At 45.7% G+C, this 17,218-nt stretch overlaps 1 pseudogene; it reads left to right on the top strand.

Annotated features, from left to right (window-relative positions):
* Positions 1-11,986: 11,986 nt before the first annotated feature.
* Positions 11,987-15,173, top strand: LOC120379971 (annotated as a pseudogene).
* Positions 15,174-17,218: the final 2,045 nt, after the last annotated feature.

Genomic DNA, 17,218 nt, shown 5'->3' with positions numbered 1-17,218 from the left:
GGAAGTGGAAATGACTTGCCCCAGGTCCCCCAGCAAGTTAGTAACAGAGCTGGGGATCAAACTCAGATGTCCTGAGCCTCAAGCCAGTACTTGGTCCACTAGCCCACCCCGCCTCCTTCACACATTGCTCAGTTCTGTAGGTTTGGTGCCCTCTCCTCTGGGGGTTCTGCTGAGCAGTGGTTGCCCTGAAGCATTTCAGATGAACACTTAGGGGTGAGCTTTGATGGTTTAATTAGCACTGAAGCAATTAAAACCCTTCAGAGTGATCCATTTTAAAGAAACACGAACAGAAAACCGTTTTGTTACCAATTCTCAGGTAGCTGGTTTGTCTGCCCAGGCTGTCAAAGCCCTATTTGGGGTCTTTAAGTAGGACATAAGCAGCCTGGTACTGTCCCCCTGCAGTCCTCTAAAGGGACCAATCCGGTGTCACACTGGGCCACACTGGTGGTGTGCAGGGGATGGAAATTGCCCCTGCCCTGGGTAGGGGGAATCACAGATTGGTGTGGAGCTGGCGTCAGAGCCCTGCACCCGCCTGACTTCCAGCCCCTGGTGTAAGGGATGGATCAGGGGCTTGGCTGGAACGTGCTGCACCATGGTTATTCCCTGCTTTCCAGAGTCGGCAGAGAGGACGTTAGAGCAGCCCGAAGGCTGCTCTGACTGTTGCCAGGAGCCCAGGTTCCAGGCATCCCAGGGGAGACTTCGAGCAGGGCCCATGGCGCCTGTAAGCAGCCCAAAATTGTGGGCTGTGCAGGAATCTCTGAGATGACAATGCTGCACTTTGGCTGCTAACCTGCTTTCCTCCACCAGTCCAGACGCTGTCCATCTTTCGGTGTCTGGGGAGCTGGCCGCTGTGAAGGAGTCTCACAGTAAAATGCAAGAGGAGATCACAGTGTTACAGAAAAAAGTAGGTGAGGAGCACAGTGCCAGCTGCCGTGCCCATGCGAGGGCTGCAATTAGAGGGAGGTGGCAGCAGACATGGGCCCACAGGGCCAGATGCTCAAGGGAGCTCAGCACACGGCAGCTCCCATTGCGGGATTCTCTGTTGTTCTCAGTGGGACCTGCAGGGCAGGGGATTCTTTAAGCCAATCTCAGGCCCACCAAGGCTGTTGGCTACAACCATCCCCTGTGGATCGCTCTCCATATGTCTACATGAGACCTTGGAGGGTTTGTAAGAACAGGCTGGACAAACACCCATCAGGGGTGGGTTCAGTTTCCTTGGTCCTGGCACTGGAGGAGGGCTAGGTGACCTCTCGGGGTCCCTTCCAGCCCCATATTTCTAGGACTCCCTGTGGAGTTTTTGCCATTTCTGTTGGGAGGGGAATTGCTGGGATGTTTTCAAGCGATCAGCCGGACAAACCTACCGTGGCTCCACCCTCAGCCCCTGTATCTTCCCCCACCACTAGGTCATGTTTCCTCCAGGCAACAATCCCCCCCTAATCCCCCACAGGAGCTCAGGCCCCACACACCCCCTTCAGATCTTTTATTGCTCAGGAGTGAGAGCTGGACTGAGACCACCCCCACTCATCAGCCAGGAACAGCCTTCAGTTCCTGCTGGATTTGAGATGGTGACACATCTATGGCATTTAAGCTCCTCCCCCAGCATTTCACACTCTTCAATGTTGTTATCCCACTAGCGCCCTCAGGGCTAGGGCTATTGTTCAGTTGGGGGAACTGAGGCATAGAGAAAGATGCAGGGACTTGACCAGGGCCACACAGGGAGTCAGTAGCAGATCTGGGACTTGAACCTGAGTCTTCTGAGTCCTAAGCCAGTGCCCTGCCCACCAGTCCATCCTTCCTGGCACTGGTAGAGTACGTGGCCTGTCCCCCACCCATTCACCCCCTTAGTCTGCTCTTGTCTATTGCAGGCGTTCTTGGTGAAGAACTGCACGGTGTCCTGGTTATCCTGGCTGGGGCTGAGTGACCAGAAAGTGGAAAATCAATGGCTCTGGGTGGATGGCTCCCCTCTGAAACTCAGGTGTGTGGGGTGAAAGGCTCCATGCCCCCCCTACCCACCCCTTGCTCCCCGCTGTGGTCTCCATGGGGTTTTGCTCTTCTTCACAGCTTCTGGAGCACCAGGGAGCCCAATGACTCCAGCAACGAGGACTGTGGCACCATGGCGATCGACGGGTGCTGGAACAACATAAACTGCTACAGGACCGACTACTGGGTCTGCGAAAAGCCCTGATTCTGCTAGAGCCTGGCTCAGCCGCCACCCCGCACTCCTTCCTGAACCACAGGCTGACCCGTGGGACCAGGCCCTGCCTCCTCCAGATCAACAGTCTCCCCAAGCTGTGTTCTCTTGGTGATGCTCCCTGTCACACAGCTCTTTCTGGGAGCTAGGAGTTGATATTTCTGCAGTGTGTCCTAGTGGGTAGGGCATCAGGCTGGAGCACAGCAGACCGGGGTTACATTAATAATAATACATGGAGATATACCAATCTCATAGAGCTGGAAGGGACCCTGAAAGGTCATCGAGTCCAGCCCCCTGCCTTCACTAGGAGGACCAACTGCGGGTTCTGCCCCAAATCCCGACGGGGCGCCCGCAAGGGCTGAACTCCCAAGCCTGGGTTTAGCAAGCCAAGGCTCAAACCACTGAGCTATCCCCAACATGTACATTCAATGTAAAATTAATTACATTAAATGTCTTTAAATTCAAATTAAATGCAGTTTTATTTTTTTAAATAAACCTACTTAAATTTACATTTCAAATTGACAACCTATTGTGACAGTCAGCAGCGACCCCCTAACAGCTAGTAGCCTTATAATAGCTGGCAACCATTAAGGGAAATTGGACATCTCATGGACACAGTAGCCTGAATTTTTGAACTGTCTTCCCTTATCGGTCTTGAGGCAGTTGAAGCTGGTCCTAAGCCGGTTTTGCAGAGCAGATTGCAGAAGTGCAGGGTTTGCTAACCACCAATCAAATGCTAACACGACCAAGCCTGTGTGTGAGTGTGTATAAAAGATTCCTAGTTTTTGTATGGAATAGAGTTTTTGTACCAAGGTACAAAACTCTCCTTTCTTCTGCAGAATAAAGCAACCTTTCCTTATCCCTGTCTGGCTGCCACTGGCTCTCAGCTAAGCGGACCCGACACTATTATGACATCGATGTGACTGTGACATCACATATGCTGCTGTAATTACATGAACTCTCTTCCTGTGCTGGAAAGGACTATGGTCAAGATCCTCAAAGGTATTTAGGCTCCTAACTCACATTCAAATCAATAGATGTTAGGAACCTAAATACATTTCAATATCTGGGCCCATACATGTAAGCAGTCCAATAGGTGGCTAAATTTGATCCAGTGTAGAATTCTCATTCTCTCTAAATCATTTTCAATTTTGGTTCGGTCCTCTCTCAGTTTGCCACACTCTTCAATATTGGTTTTATCTGAAAATCTGCTCCTGGTTGAATTTATATAAAATAAAAGCACCGAACAAAGAAAGAGAAGAAACTGACTCGGAGAATGCACAGTGACACTTGAGTGTGGTTGGTTGGTTGGTTTCCTTTGCTTTATAATTCGGTTGATCAAAAAACCTGATGAAACCTTATTGAACTGTATTACAAATATTGATTTTTATATTGTTTTACAATGAATTGAAATTTATACTTCATTTTCCTGTCCTGCCAAACACATCAACTAAATTAATGTTTATTGATGACAGTCTTTGCAGTAAACCATATGGAAAAAGAATTCCAATTACCTTTGTCCCTTGCTATGTATAACTTATTTTGTGCCTTACCCTTTCTGATTTTATCCTTGCACGTATATACTATTCTTTTGTACTCCTCGTTAGTAATTCCATCTTTTGAATGATTTTTCTTTGATTTTCAGGTCATTAAAAAACTTCTGATGGAGTCATATGGGCCTCTTACTATTCTTCCTATCTTCTCTTTGCATTTTATCTTTACTCAGAGACTTTCTGCTGGTCTGCTTCTCACCTCCTTCTGGACCTCAGAACCAATGTACAATGCAATACGTCCTCTCTTTTTTCCTGCCTGTCCTTCCTGAACAAGCTATAGCCCTCTATACCAATATTCCAGTCATGAGATTTAGCTCAGCAAGTATCTGTGATGCCAGTTAAGCTCAGTTATGACTTATGTATTAAAACTCCCAGTTCTTACTGTTTATTCCCCATTATTATTACTCCTCACAGAATATCAGGGTTGGAAGGGACCTCAGGAGGTCATCTAGTCCAACCCCCTGCTCAAAGCAGGACCAACCCCAACTAAATCATCCCAGCCAGGGCTTTGTCAAGCCTGACCTTAAAAACCTCTAAGGAAGGAGATTCCACCACCTCCCTAGGTAACCCATTCCAGAGCTTCACCACTCTCTGAGAGAAAAAGTTTTTCCTAATATCCAACCTATAGACATTGTGAGAAAGTTCCTCCTCTACTTTGGTGGGCCCTGCGCTTATTGGCAGATTTGCTCACCTCAGTGATCTTCCCCACAGTCTGGGTCAACTCCTCCTGTGTCTGATCAGGAGTTGGGAGGTTTGGGGGGAACCCGGGCCCACCCTCTACTCCTGATTCCAGCCCAGGGCCCTGTGGATTGCAGCTGTCTATAGTGCCTCCTGTAACAGCTGCATGACAGCTACAACTCCCTGGGCTACTTCCCCATGGCCTCCTCCAAACACTTTCTTTCTCCTCACCACAGGACCTTCCTCCTGGTGTCTGATAACGCTTGTACTCCTTAGTCCTCCAGCAGCAGCACCCTCTCACTCTCAGCTCCTTGTGCCTCTTGCTCCGAGCTCCTCACACGCACTTCCTCTCCTCTGGCTCCCCCCTGCCTGACTGGAGTGAGCTCCTTTTTAAACCCAGGTGCCCTGATTAGCCTGCCTTGATTGGCTGCAGGTGTTCTAATCAGCCTGTCTGCCTGAATTGGTTCTAGCAGGTTCCTGATTACTGATGGGTTTGCCCAGTTCCCCAGGTTACACGGCATCGGCTCCTCAGCATGGGACACTGTGCAGCTACATGTCCCCACTCCCCGCAGGCATAACATCTGTATGGGGCCTTAGGCATATGCCGGCCTCTTGGTTTGGGCAATCTAACATCATGATCCTCTTCTCTTTCAGTCCTCCAACTCTTTGTGGCTTCTGGTGAGCCTTCAGCCCCTCTCTTTTTCCACCTGGGCCCTCCTGGTGGCCTAGTCACCCGAGCTCTAGAGCTTGGTCCTGCTAGTTTAACCCGGGGTGCCTCTTCCTTAACTGGTCGGGTCAGCTCCCTCGCTGTCCTTTTCCTCTCTACCAGTGTAACAACCTCATGATAGGTGGAGGGTTTGTTCTGGCTTATCCAGGCACGAAGGTCTGGCAGTAGTCCCCTCATGTATCGGTCGATGACCAGAACCTCTAGTATCTCTTCCGGACTCTAGGACTCCGTTCGCAACCACTTTCATGCGAGATGGATGAGGTCATAAAATTGGGACCTCGGGGTTTTGTTTTCCTGGTACCTCCACTCATGATATCGCTGGGCCCGCACTGCGGTCATTACCCCAGATCTGGCCAGGATCTCTGGTTTCAATCTCTGCCGCCCGTAGGACTGACTCAGGGTCCCTATCACACACAGCTGCTCTAACATGGTCAGGCACAATGTCTAGGAACTGTTCCAAAGTTATCAAATCCAGCAGTTTTTCAAAACTCCCTTGTGCCTTTGCTCCCATAACCCACTTTTTAACAAAACCCATCAGCTTATGAGCACATTCTACAAAAGTACAATCCTTAGAGATTTTAAACTCTCTAAATTTAACTCTGTAAGATTCAGGAGTAACCTTGAACCGCCTTAACACAGAATCTTTAAACCGCTCATAATCTAAGGCTTCTTGTTCCCTCAATTCATTAAATACCTCCCTGGTTTTTCCAGTCAGTCTGGTCAGCAGGACAGGCATTCGCTGACCTTCTGGGATCTGGTACAGATTGCAGAGGCATTCAAAGGTAGACAAAAACTCCTCTATATCCTCAGTATCACTGTAAATGGGACACATCCCTTCCCAGTTTTTCTCATGGTGGTGGGGAAGTGGAGTACCAGGGGGCGATGATTTTCTCCACTCTTCCATTACTTGGAGCTGAAGTTTGACCGTCTCCTGTTCTATCTTGTGAGTCTCCTGTTCAGCAGCCAGCAGCTCCAGACGCCCCTTACGAGCTCTCTCTTCTCTCTCATCAGCCTCCTTCTTTCTCTCATCAGCCTCCTTCTTTCTTTTATCAGCTTCTTTCTCTCTCTCATCAGCCTCCTTCTTTCTTTTATCAGCTTCTTTCTCTAGTTTAGCTATTTTTTGCTTCTCAAGCAATCGAAGATCTGCTAGATTCCGTTCATGCTCAAGTTGCAGTTTACTTGTCGTCTTTTGCCCTCTAATTTTTTCTGCATCTTCTGTATCCTCAGGTAAGGGCTGCGCTCTTGCCCCCTGATCACTGGCCATTAACAGATTTCTGAGTTCTTGATTTGTTGCTTTCTTTCTAAAGCTTATCCCCTTTTCTGAACACAAATTTTCCAGGGCTTTTTTGTCAAGTCCCCCATATGCTCTTTGCTCAGCCATTGCAGCAGCTCTTTAACCAGTCAAACTCTCAAAACCAAAATTCAGATTTGGATAGCGTGGGGTTATGACCCAAAGCTTAATTGACGTGATTCTGTGGATCCAAGCACGACTACGCCACTGTGACAGTGCTGGTTCTGGCGGGACCCCACCGAGAGTGCCAATTCAGGACCAATTGCTTAAACAGGGTAGTTACAGCCCAAGGCTGGGGTTCTTCTACCTCTAAGGCAAACCAAACCAGCCAAACAAAGAGGACTTTGGTCTCACCCCACTGGTTAATCGCAAAGGGGGAAGGATAACTCAGTGGTTTGAGCATTGATCTGCTAAAGCCAAGCTTGTGAGTTCAATTCTTGAAGGGGGCTATTTGGGGAACTGGGGTAAAAAATCCAGGGATTGGTCCTGCTTTGAACAGCAGGTTGGACTAGATGACATCCTGAGGTCCCTTCCAACCCTATGATTCTAAGTCACAAACAATTTCCTTAGACACTCCAGTATCACCACTCATTCTGGGGATGCATGGTTAATGAAAACCAACACCCCAATAAAAGAAAACAGTTCTCTTGATCCCAAAGAATCAAGCCCCAGACCCAAGTCAATATACAAATCATGCTGTTGGCCAATCCTTTAGAATCTAAAGGTTTATTCATACAAGCAAAAAGATAGAGATGAGAGCTAGAATTGGTTAAATGGAATCAATTACATACAGGAATGGAAAAGTTCTTAGTTCAGGCTTGTAGCAGTGATGGAGTAAACTGCAGATTCAAATCAAGTCTCTGGAGTACATCCCCCACAGGGATGGGTCATCAGTCCTTTGTTCAGAGCTTCAGTTTGTAGCAATGCCCCTCCAGAGGTAAGAAGCAGGATTGAAGACAAGATGGAGATGAGGCATCAGCCTTTTATAGGCTTTTCCCAGGTGTAAGAACACTTCTTTGTTCTTACTGTGGAAAATTACAGCAAAATGGAGTCTGGAGTCACATGGGCAAGTTCCTGCATACTTTGCTGAGTTACAAGGCATATCTGCCTTCTCTCAATTGGTCAACTGTATAGCTGATGGTCCTTAATGGGCCATCAAGCAGGCTAGGCAGAGCTAACACCAACTTGTCTGGGATGTTTCCCAGAAGCACAGCACAAATATGAAATACAGACAGTATAGAGCCAATACTCATAACTTCAACTACAAAATGATACATACATATAGACACTATAATGATAACCAGCAACCCATAACCTGGTCTTAGACACCTTATATGACCCCCTTTTACATAAGATTTGGTGCCACAACAGGACCTTGGTTGCAACCATGTTCTATATGGTCCCAGATTATATCAATAATGTCACACCAGGATTTCACTCCAGTTGCCTGGGAGGAATTCTCCATTCTGTGTCCTATGGAGGTTACTCCCTATTCTCTCTTTGCAGCTCACTGTGGTTGTTCTGTGAATTAGCTGCTGGTTGTGTTGTTCTTGTATTGCAGGTGTGGAAGCAGGGAAAGAAAGAGAGTGTTTAAGTGCAGGCATTTAAGTGTCAGAGACCGAACAACTATTGAGCTAAGTCTTAGCCTAATATCGTGAGACCTGTAGAAGCAGGGCTCACGTCAGAAGCGAGTGGAAAACAGCAGAATAGTCAGTGTGACCTAGCCTTGATATAACAATGTTTTGAATAGAGCAAGTGAGAAAATACTGGAATAGATAGCAAATAATGTAAATAAAATTTAAATGTTTTTAATTAATGCACATCACAAAGAGGTATAAATGCTTGTGTGATTTTGCTTGTACTTTGGAGAAACTGAGGCAGAGATGCTCTCTGCCAGCTGTATTCTTCGCCTGCAATTGCTTGAATAAAGCTGTCTCTGATTTGTTGCCTCCAGCCTGAGAGTGGAGTTTTGTTTCTTCCACATGGGATATATGTATTCAAAACCAGTAGAGGGAATTTACAATTCTGTACTTACACACAATAAACACAAACTGAGAATATTCTTAATTTGTTAAAACTTAAGCTCTCTTTCCATGCAGCAGGAAAGTGAACATTTACTTCTCCCTAGATGATGCCGGACAGTAGTGCAACTTGTGCATTTTACAGTTGCACCTCTTACTGTAATATAAAATTCACCTGTTATCACTATAGGTCTCAGTGAGAACATGCACAACTGGTAAGTTGTGACTCTTACTGATGCATGTTGTCTCCATGTTTAGCACTTCAACATGCAAGTTTTACACTAAGAGAGCACACTTTTGCTGGAAAAAATACAAGACATGCTTTGCTGCCAACTTCCACCTAGGATATGCAACATCTATACTGGTGCATACCTGTTTAACTGGAATATGCATGCTAATGCAAGCTGATTACTGTAGCATTTAATATTTGCACTAGTACAGATCCTGCTCAGAAATATGCAAAACCTTTCTTGGTCAAATGAGTCCTGTACTAGTTATGAGGTTTTTAGGCTTCCAATTGGATTTCTTAGTTCCACAAATCTTTTAACTAATATAAGAACCTAAATTCAATATTGTCTACTCTTAATCAAAAAGGCAATATCTTCTACTTTATTTAAAAACAAACGCTTGAATGATGTTAATGTTATAAAAGGTGTCTGTCAGGATCTGCTGCATGCTTAAAGTGTTTGAGGAGATGAATATCTAATGAATGAATAACTTACTGTGACTATTAAATCACTGTAGGTGATTGACATCATGAGGGTGAATGTGGACAAGGTTTTGGAACGAGAGCTGAAGCTGTCAGAGTTGGATGATGCACTGCGGCGGAATTTGAGACCAATGCTGCCAAGCTGAAAAAAAGTATTGGTGGAAGAACTGTAAGGTAACCATGACTCGAGTATTTCCAATGCAAATTAATGTGACTAAGAACTATAAGTTGTTGAATACTCCATAAAGGGGAAGAAATTCAAATAACTTTGGCCAATTTCTGCAGCGTTTACTCATGGTGAATAGTATTTAAGATTACAACATCTGGTCCTTAATGAGCATCTGGATGAGTGAAGTAGATGAACTTTCCAAAAGTTGGGTGTCCTGGCCAAGTTCCTTTACACAAAACATTCTCCAGGACAGAAATGTGGCTAAGGAGAAATGAATGTACTAGTTGAAGGTGTTGGAGATCTAGGAGGAAGAAATTCAGTGGTATGGATTGAATGACGACAACACATACAACAGCACAAAGAACCTTTAGTCTCTGACAGTCACGTGTGCTAATTACAGGAAGGCCTGGAAGCCTACTCTTATTTGCTGAGAAGCCAAGACAGAGTGGAAAACATTAATTTGTAAGGCAGGGAGCAGTAGCTGAGTCTAGAGAAGAAGCTTTTGCCCTCTTTTAAAAATATCTAAGTGAGCTGTTTGTACTAAATTATGTGCTTTTTTTAACAGAAATGAGCAGTATTGATAGCATTTGTTCTCATTATCATCATCAGTGGTAAGTGTTTAGCTAAAGCACTATTTTGTCAGTAGGACTAGCGAACACGGGGCATAAGCTGTAAAAAGAAGTTATTAACGTAACACACTCTGGTTGTGACTGCTAGTACGTAGGTCATAATATTCAAAAGTTGAGGTTCACACACCCTAGGGTTGTGAGTTTAATCCTCGAGGAGGCCACTCAGGGATCTGGGGCAAAAATTGGTCCTGCTAGTGAAGGCAGGGGGCTGGACTCAATGAGCAGCACAGACAAGATGGGGAGATGGGGAGGAATGGGAAGCTGGAGGCTCCTTTCCCATGGGGGGGGATAGACAAGCCAAGGGATCCCCCTCCCCAAGGCACTCAGCAGTCAGGCTGCCCCAATGGATCTTGCCTTCAGAATCAGGGGTACAGGGATCCCATGTCAGGCCTAACCCTTCCCCCAGGAGCCAGTGGCCAGCCTCCTCATGAGGGTGCCACTGACCAGCGCTCTCCACGATCCTCCCCCTGCCTCGAGGGGCTTGTAGTGAGGGCTCTGCAAATCTCCCTGAAATTAATGTGGAAATGTTGGTCAGTCAGAGTCTGACTGTGATCTCGTTCACACTGGGCTTACCCCCTTTGATACCTGCCAACTCCAGTAGAGATGTGAATGGTCTACACCAGGGGTTCTCAGCCTTTCTCTTTTGAGGCCTTGCCCCAACATGCTATAAAAACACCATGTCCCACCTGTGCCACAACTGTTTTTCTACATATAAAAGCCAGGGCTGGCTTTAGGGGGTAGCAAGGAGGGCAACTGACCAGGGCCCCACGCCACATGGGGCACCGCAAAGCTAAGTTGCTCAGGCTTCGGCTTCAGCCCTGGGTGGTGGGATTCGGGGCCCCGGGCTGCAGTCCGGCACAAAAGGGCTTTGGTTTTCTGCTCTAGGCCTTAGTGAGACTAACGCCGACCATGCCTGGCACACCCCCTGAAACCTGCCTGCAGCCCCCCAGGGAGCCCAAACCCTAGCTGAGAACCACTGCTGTAGACCAGGAGTTCTCAACCTTTTCCTTTCTGAGGACCCCCCAAACATGCAATGAAAACTCCACGGCCCACCTGTGCCACAACAATTGGTTTTATGCTTATAGAAGCCAGGACTGGCATTAGGGGGTCACAAGCAGGGCCATTGCCTGGGTCCCCATGCCACAGGGGCCCCCAAGAAGCTAAGTTGTTCAAGGCTTTGGCTTCAGCCTCCGGTGGTGGGGCTCAAGGCCCCAGGCTTCAGCCCCATACAGCGGGGCTTCAGCTTTCTGCCCTGGGCCCCAGTGAGTCTGACACTGGCCATGCTTGGCGGACCCCCTGAAACCTCTTTGAGGCTCCCCAGAGGGTCCCAGACCCCTGATAGACAACCACTGGTCTACACCATTGAGGGATCAGTCTTAGGCCTATTCATTGAAGCTTCCCTACAGTTTATTCACCTGATCCTCCTGGGCATGAATGACTTGACTTTAATGGAGTTACTCCTGATTTACACCATATTGGGTGAGAGCAAAATCAAGCTGACTCACTCCCGCTTTCCAGTGTGTTACATATAGCACCCTGCTCAACACACCTTGGGCTTAATTGTTTATTGCCTGGCATCTTGGGCAATTGCTTATATTTGTGCAAAATTGAGTGCAAAGTGGGTGTCAGATGCTACCCTTCTAGTGCAATAGAGTTTCACACCCACTTGGCACAGATGTAAATGGCTTGGATTGAATTGAGCCATTCATAGGAAGTCAAGTATCAGAGGGGTAGCCGTGTTAGTCTGGATCTGTAAAAAGCAACAGAGAGTCCTGTGGCACCTTTAAGACTAACAGATGTATTGGATCATAAGCTTTCGTGGGCATCTGACAAAGTGGGTATTCACCCACGAAAGCTTATGCTCCAATACATCTGTTAGTCTTAAAGGTGCCACAGGACTCTCTGTTGCTTATTCATAGGAAGGGCATTCACATTGTGATCTCTCTCGGTAATTTTATGTAGAGGACAGGAATGATTGTCTTTGCTCTCTCTCTCCCCCATACGGCCTCCAAGGAAAGGCCAGACAATCCAGCCTCTTATGCTGAGTGTTAACAACAAAGAAAAGAACTGAACTCAAATATTCTCTCCAGATAATATTATGAGATGCTTCATGGGACCTACATCCCAAAGGACTGTAATGAAGCATTAATATAGGACCTTGCATAGGAGCAAAGACAATTTATCACTCTTCTCACCTCTGCATCACTCATTGACGTGACTCCATTGTCAGAAGCAAATGAAGGTGCATGTGAATCTGTTCAGGAACTTCATATTTTTTACCTACTTTATAATAATTCATGGGTTGCAAAGCAGGACAGACAACCCGTGATATTCGCAGCAACAGCAAGTCATTTATTTTTCCTGGTATGGTTTCATATTCATTAGGGGCGCTGGGGAATTTTCAAAGAGGTATTGGAGCCCAACTGTCATTGTATATTAACATAGATTGAAGTGATTCTTGTTGATATTCCTGGATTCAGGGTTACTTAATTAAAGGGATAATTAATCACAGAGATTAGGGAGGTCTGATAGATAGATAGATAGATAGATAGATAGATAGATAGATGTGTTGTTTAGAGAGAGAAAACTGAATAAAATCTAGTTTAAAAATGCCATCATTACAATGAATTACATTTGCTAAGATTTTTTTCTTCCTGTACCAGATTCCAGGGTTTTCTTGTTCGTGTGAATAGTTCATTGTGACCTGGCTTTTGCCTCAGCACTTTGCTTCAGTAATCAGTAGAACTCGTAAATATAATGGAAACTTGGGCTGATGCTGAAGTTTTCAAAAGTAGAAGGGAGATACGGAGTCCATTCATCCCAGGGGTTATTGGCAAATTTTGACTTTTTAATGAAAAAAACAAAACTTCAAAATTGTTTGTTCAAAAAAATCAATTGGTCAATAAATCCCTCCCCCCCCACCCCTCGCGCTGGAAAGCAGTCATATGGCACAATAAATATATAATAAATAAACAAATAAAAATAAAATCAATATTTATTCAAAAATCCAGTTTTCCATCAGAACAAAAGTTGTGGTGAGAAATTTTCAACCTTCCCTACCGATCTTCCTGAAATGAAGCTGGATTTTCAGAAGATCTCAGCTCCCATTATAGGTGCCTAAATGAAGTGACCGATCTTTCCAAAGATCAGAGCAGCCAGAACCTCCTCCTGAGAATGGTAAATTCCTTTGATGATCTGGTTTCATTCTTTGTGTGTCTAAACAGGAGTTTTCAGGTGCTGATCTTTTTTGAAAATCAGACTGAGAGTATTTTTTTGTGATCCAGCAGCTCAGCACATAGAACACTAAGCTTCTAAACCTGAGCTGTGAGCTTGAATCTCAGTTGACCATCATGAGTTATTCTTCTTTTGAGATCTCCCAGAAATGTACAAGAATTACACTTGACCAGAAATTCTGTCAATTTTCTTCTTTTAGCAGAAAATTTTCTATCTAGCAAAACTTTTTGTGGAAACTGTTATCTGTCCCCAAAAATGTTCAGCTTTTGCAAGGGAAAATTGCACAATTTCAGCCAAGAACAGAAAATATTTCAATTGGGAGGGAAGGGTGTCAGAAAAAGCATTTCACTTACAAAAATCAAAATGTTTTGGGACTTTATTGGATGAAATGTCACAAGTTTCCACTGAAAATTTCAAAAAAAACCCAAAAAACAGAAAAGTAAGTTTTTCCCATTAACATTTTTCATGGCAGTAAGAGGAAACATTTTCTGACCAGGTCTAGGAAGAACATGTATGGAACCTGAAAGTTACAATAAAGGATGGCAGAACACATATTAATATAGTTGGGTAATTCTGATGTGTCCTGGGTACTCAGAGGATGAGTAACAACTGGCCAGTGTGGTGTATTAACAGGACAAGCTATCATTCTAAGTTTGTGAGGGGTTTCCTGCTCCTGATAGCAGGCTAGGGGAATCTGTAGGGAATTGTGTGGCTTCGGCATTCAGTTTACATAGAGCCAGACTAGGGTACAATGTGGTGAGTTGTGTTTCTCTCCTTAGGAAGCAGCCTGCTTTGTCTCTCTCTGGTTTTAGGTTCTTGTGTGTTAGTCTCAGAAATGAATGTAGTGTTATATTGCTGCCTTCCAGCAAGAGTATTTTATGTTTTTTATTTAACTTCCCTGTGTATAACAGACAGCAGTGGCACAACCTTCCTCTGCATACAAAAGGTTGTAGGGCATATGCATTGGGAAAAGATGTTTGTTTCAGCTCTCTTCATTCTAACTGAATTTTTCTGATGTTTTTCCGATTCTTGCCAGGTAGGACATGACCAACCAAACCTCTGTGACTGAATTCCGTCTCCTGGGATTTTCTGACATCCGCGAGCTGCAGATCTTGCACTTTCTTCTGTTCCTGTTTGCTTATGTGGCCGCCTTATTGGGGAATTTCCTCATCATTGTCCTTGTGACCCTCGACCATCACCTCCACAGCCCCATGTACTTCTTCCTCAAGAACATGTCATTCTTAGACCTCTGCTACATCTCTGCCACCGTCCCCAAATCCATGGTGAATGCCATCATGCACCGCCACTCAATTTCTTTCCACGGCTGCTTCCTGCAGTTGTTTTTCTTCATCACGTTTGGGACAGCAGAGTTGGCCTTGCTGACGGTCATGGCATATGACCGCTACCTGGCCATCTGCAGCCCTCTGAGGTACAGGACAGTCATGAACAGCAAAGCATGTGTCCAGATGGCTGCAGGGTCCTGGCTTAGTGGAGCACTGTATTCACTGTTGCACGTGGGTAACTCATTCAGTTTACCTTTCTGTGGGCCCAACTTTGTCCACCAGTTCTTCTGCGACATCCCACCCCTCCTGCAGCTCTCTTGCTCTGACACGCAGCCCAACAAGGTCCACAACATCGTCTTAGCCCTCTGCTATGGCTTTATCTGCTTCACCTTTATCTTTGTGTCCTACATTCACATTTTCAATACTGTAGTGAGAATCCCCTCTGCAGAGGGCAGGTATAAAGCCTTCTCCACATGCCTGCCCCACCTGATTGTAGTCTCCTTGTTCTTCGCCACTGGATTATTCATGTACATGAAGCCAAGCTCAAGACATGTTGGTGCCTGTGCTCTATGCTGTTGTACCACCGGTACTGAACCCTATTATCTACAGCCTCAGGAATAAGGAGATAAAAGCAGTACTGATAAAAGTGAAAAGGCACTGGTGGCATATGGTCACATATTTCCGATGATCTGCTAAATAAATTCAGAAAAGCATCACAGAAGGTACCCAGATACTATAGCAATGGGTGAAAAAATAAATAGCTGAAGTTGGGATTATTAGATAGATAGATAGATAGATAGATAGATAGATAGATAGATAGATAGATAGATAGATAGATAGATAGATAGATAGAGGGGCTGTATGGGGATAGATAGATAGATAGATAGATAGATAGATAGATAGATAGATAGATAGATAGATAGATTCAGGATGTATCAAAGTTTCTATTTCTCTCCATATGTCAGCAAATATAAGTTTCTTCTATTTTATCTTACTCCTAGCGCTGCTCAGAAAGCCACCTGGAAATATTTTTTCTTATGTAAAAGTTAGACTTTTCTTAGACAATCTCAAAACCAGTGTGTGACCTTCAGTAAGTCATTTGAATCTCCCTATGCCCCAGTTCCCCTTATGTAACATGCAGGTGATTGGGACCAAAGGTCAATATTTCAGAAAAAAAAATGATGGAAGGGAAATGGAGGGGATAATGGAAATGGGGTATTTTGTCTTGATCTGTAGGCAGCCGACTCCCTGACTCTCTAGGCGGCTTCCTTTCAGATCAGTCTGATTTCCCCAGTGTGCAGCCTGGCTCCCAGAAGCCTTCTCCACCTATGCCTCAGATATCAGGCTATATTTTAGTCATGGGTATTTTTAGTAAAAGTGATGGACAAGTCATGGGCAGTAAACAAAAATTCACGGCCCTTGGTCTGTCCATGACTTTTACTATATATCCCTGACTAAAACTTGCAGGGGGCTGCACGGGTGCACCGTGGGTGCTGGGAGAGGGCAGCCTGAGTGCTGGTGGGGGGGAGGTTGGCAGCAGAATGCAGGCCGTGCTGCCACTGGTGCTGAGGGGGTTGGCAGGGCTCCCTACCTGGCTCCATGCCTCTCCTCCCCGGCAGCAGCAGAGTTTGGGCATGGGACGGGGTGAGGCAGGCTCTGGGCGGTGCTTGCCTGGGGGGGTTCCCTCACTCAGCTGCTTGGCAGAGGTGTGGCAGGACTCATTGGACAAGCAGGCCAATCCCAGTCGTGAGCCTAACTGCAGGAAAGTGGATAAAACTTCATAAACAGTTATTATAACCTATAGCAGCAAATGTTGATGGGAAAAGGTATGAAAGGAAGACAGAGAGACTGGATTAGTCTGAAGAAAAAGGCCTCCTGATATAATCAAGGACTGTGTTAAGATCTCATGCCTGGTACACAAGGTAAGTGTGGGACTGGAAATCAATGGACCCAAATTGGTGTGTCGGAAATTAGTTCTAAATGATGGACACAATAATTAGAGGATCTTTTATCTTTTATCTCTTTATATCTTCTGGTCCTTAAAAAGAGACTTCAGAGGGAAAATTGAGGGATGGGGACACAGATGTGGACTCTGGCTGACTGAAAGACAAGGAAAGGGGAAGGAGTGAGCTTCACAATCTTGGCTGCCACCTCCACCATCTGCCGGGACCCCAGTGTCCACCGTCACACCATTGGGCCTTTGTCATCCTAATCCTGAGAGATGTTCTCATCAGACCAGGCCAGAGAGAGGGATTTAGATGCTATCGCCCATTCAACTGACTCCAGCTCAAGCTCAGCCACTACCCGAGATGGGAGACTTTGCTGTTCCCCCCCACTCATATGCCCTTTTCCTTCCCCACCTTTTTCCTTCTCTTTTTTCTCCCTCTCCTTTTTCCTTCTGTCTATTAAAAGTCTGGCTTAACTGGCCAAGATGGCATCTTCTGCAACATTTCTGTAAGCCTTTGACCAAAGAGTCAGCTAAAAGCAATGTCCAAAACACCCTAAGAACATAAGAACGGCCATACTGGGTCAGACCAAAGATCCATCTAGCTCACTATCCTGTCTTCTGACACCGGCCAATGCCAGGTGCTTCAAAGGGAATGAACAGAACAGGTAATCGCCAAGCGATCCATCCCCTGCTGCCCACTCCCAGCCTCTGGCAAACAGAGGCTAGGGATATCATCCCTGTCCATCCTGGCTAACAGCCATTGATGGACCTATCCTCCATGAACT

The sequence above is a fragment of the Mauremys reevesii genome, linkage group 13, assembly GCF_016161935.1.
Source record: "Mauremys reevesii isolate NIE-2019 linkage group 13, ASM1616193v1, whole genome shotgun sequence".
Classification (NCBI taxonomy): domain Eukaryota; kingdom Metazoa; phylum Chordata; order Testudines; family Geoemydidae; genus Mauremys; species Mauremys reevesii.
The sequence above is the reverse complement of the archived record's forward strand: the minus strand, read 5'-3'. Positions and strand labels throughout refer to the sequence as shown.